Genomic DNA, 3,258 nt, shown 5'->3' with positions numbered 1-3,258 from the left:
TATATATTCAAATATATTTCATTATATTTTCTGTTTTCAACCTTTCCCATTTTAAACCATCTTCAAGAAAACTTCTAGAATTTCTACTTCTCTTATCCCTTCCCCCCTTGCGCAATAAAAATAATGCGCATTTGTATTCAGACCATTGAGAAATGTAAGTCAATAAACCTCCTTATGATTACTTAATCCCTTTTCCTATTCTTTCTCAGGAGAAGGAACTTTCATTATGTCAAATAAACCAACATAAATCACATTTTTAAATTAACAAAAAAGAAATTAAAGATTTTAAACAAAATAAAATAGTAAAGTGGCACAATGGAAGCTCAAACAAATGTCTTGTGTTTTGCAATAATTGATCAGTAAAATACATTAAATCCTTTTAGTTATTATCCTCTTATACTTAGCATTTCCTGACAAATCATTTAGTTAAATAGCAGAGACAGATGTCACTGTGCATAAACTGTATACCTCTAAAATTGTATTCTTCATGGATTTAACTCAAAATAGAAATAGCTTATTAGAAATAGACACTTAATTAACTCCTTTTAGCACTGATTAATCTTTTTCTTTAAAGTGAGGGTAGTCTTTGGGAAATTTTGTGGAGTAACCAACCCAATATGTAACTCTTACTTTGCCATTAAGTTTTAATATTTAACCTTCACATCAACAAATTAGCAATTAGATGCTGGATTTAAATTTAGACCCTCAGAACAATTTAGACATGGATATTGCACCCATGGATGGCAGTTGGAGAATCAAACATCCAATTAGTCATATATGACTGAAATCAACTTATCCAGAGAAATTTGAATCAACAGTTGAAATGTCAATTCAGTAATGATTACCAGCATTCATTATAGTAGGAGGGCCAATCATATAACAGCCCACACATACTGTATTTCTCAGTCTTTTTTCTTTTCTCCGGAATTTCTCTTGCAATATAAGCTTCTTCAATAAATCATTTGGCCAGGTCATCTACAATGGTGAGAGACTGGTTCCAGAATGAGTTATTGAAATGACTTACACAATGCTGACAACAGAAAGAGTAAAACATAGTTAGCATCAATTTCACACAGAATAGACACATGAACATCAATTTATTTATGATAATCAATTTAATCTTAATGTTTCTCTATGGGTTTTCACCTAGTACCAATTACCAGTTTTTCCTTAGCATTATCAATATTTTTTTCAATCAAATACACCACATATTGGGACTTATTTAAATTTTATCTGGCATGACTGGTCACAGAGCAAACCCAAGAAAAAACTTCTCTGAGCAAATTTGAACAGTAGAGAACATGAAATGATTTAAATTATTCTTAAATTTATTTTCTTTAATTCTAGTCTCAGTGACAGCTCTCAGTGTACCCATGATCAACCAATGCCTACACTGAATATATAAAACAAGAAATAAAAGAAAATATCTAATCTTAAAATAATCTTCTATCTACCTATCTGTTCTAAATTCGGGATGCCCCTTTGTTTGAGTGGAGAGATCAAGAGAGACACAGGGTATAGGCCTCCTGCTCTCTCTCCTTACAGAGCGCAGGATCTGTTTCTATTAAGAGCACTATCAGGGGTGTATTCCAGAAAGCAGGTTATGTGACTTACCCTGGTAAGTTTAGGAGTAAGCGGATAACCTCTGCTTTCGGTTCCAAAAACGGAGGTAACTTTCGGGTTATGTAAGTAACCATAGCAACTGACTCTCTGATCATAACCTGCTCCGGAGCAGGTTATGTTGCAGGGTTAGTTTGTTTCAGAGAGGTTTCCGAGCATGGCGTGCCCTTTTGATGAGGATCCTGTGGACGTAGAGGCACAGATTATATGGGGTTTTATTCGCCGTGAGAGGGTGATGAGACCACGTATCGATGTCTTTTCTTATCCTAACGAATATTTGCAGGAGCGCTATCGTTTTTCTAGGGAGTCGTTAATTTATTTAACAAACCTACTAAAACCACACATCTCAAACGTAACAAACCGCGGGTCAGCGCTTAGCGCCGAACAAATTCTTTGTATTGCTCTGCGCTTTTTTGCTACGGGGAGTTTTGTCTACAATGTGGGCGATGCAGAGCATGTGGGAAAGGCAACAGTGTGTAGAGCCGTTCGTACAGTATGCATGGCACTGAAACGGTTTCTACACACTTTTGTACAGTTCCCTGGCCATAAACCTGTGCACTTTCTTAAAGAAGAATTCCACAGGGTGGCAGGTTTGCTCTCAGAAATTCCGTCATCTACTTCAATTAAATGACATTTCTTAATAGGTTTATTTTGACTGCACACACACGTAAAGGCTACACAGACTTCTTAAACTTGTAATTAATCTTAATTTCAGGGTTCCCAAACGTGATTGGGAGCATTGATGGCACCCATATTCCTATTAAAGCGCCATCTATCAATGAGGGAGACTATGTTAATAGGAAGTCTGTGCATAGCATCAATGTGCAGGTAATAGCTATATTTTGGCTCCTTAATACTGGTGTTACAAATAATAAACTTATTGTTCTCCACAGGTAATATGTGATGCAACCCACCTCATTACTAATGTTGAGGCAAAATGGCCTGGGTCTGTACATGATGCCAGAATATTTAGAGAGTCATCTCTGTGCAACAAATTTCAACAGCTTACGTTTTGTTAGACAAATGCTTGTAGTCTTTATTACATTTACAAAACACCTCAAACATTACAGGACACTTGCTGGGGGACAGAGGATACCCTTGCCTCCCCTATATGATGACACCCTACCCTGATCCTGAGCCCGGACCACAGACACGCTTCAACCTGTCTCACAGCAGAACACGGGCCAAGGTGGAGATGACAATAGACATTCTGAAGGCGAGGTTTCAGTGTCTGCGTGGGCTCAGGGTCACTCCAAATAGGGCATGTGACATCACAGTTGCTTGTGTGGTATTTCACAACATTGCCACAATAAGAGGAGAGAGGCATCCCCCCCTGTCCTGATGAAGATGACCTAGAACAACACCCATTGAATCTAGCAGACCACAGAGATGGCAGAATGCTTAGAGACATGATTTGTCAAAATCACTTTATTTAATCTGTTCTATTTCTTCATATCCTAAAATAAAAGAGACATGACAGATTTGTATTTATTGCTTTATACACACACAAACAAAAAATAAAAAATAAAATAACAGATTCATGTTCACATATGATTCTTCTCACCTTAAGGCGATGCTCCAGTAGTTCTATTTCAAGTTTGGCCTTTTTAATGGCCAGCCTTTTCTCCTCTAGCTGAA

The 3,258-nt window shown here is 37.1% G+C and overlaps 1 pseudogene; it reads left to right on the top strand.

The window, feature by feature from the left end:
- Positions 1-1,777: 1,777 nt before the first annotated feature.
- On the top strand, positions 1,778-2,962 carry LOC127619689 (putative nuclease HARBI1; annotated as a pseudogene).
- The last annotated feature ends 296 nt before the right edge of the window (positions 2,963-3,258 follow it).

Source organism: Xyrauchen texanus, chromosome 26, assembly GCF_025860055.1.
Source record: "Xyrauchen texanus isolate HMW12.3.18 chromosome 26, RBS_HiC_50CHRs, whole genome shotgun sequence".
In the NCBI taxonomy this organism is placed as follows: domain Eukaryota; kingdom Metazoa; phylum Chordata; class Actinopteri; order Cypriniformes; family Catostomidae; genus Xyrauchen; species Xyrauchen texanus.
This window is presented reverse-complemented; position numbering and strand designations above follow the sequence as displayed.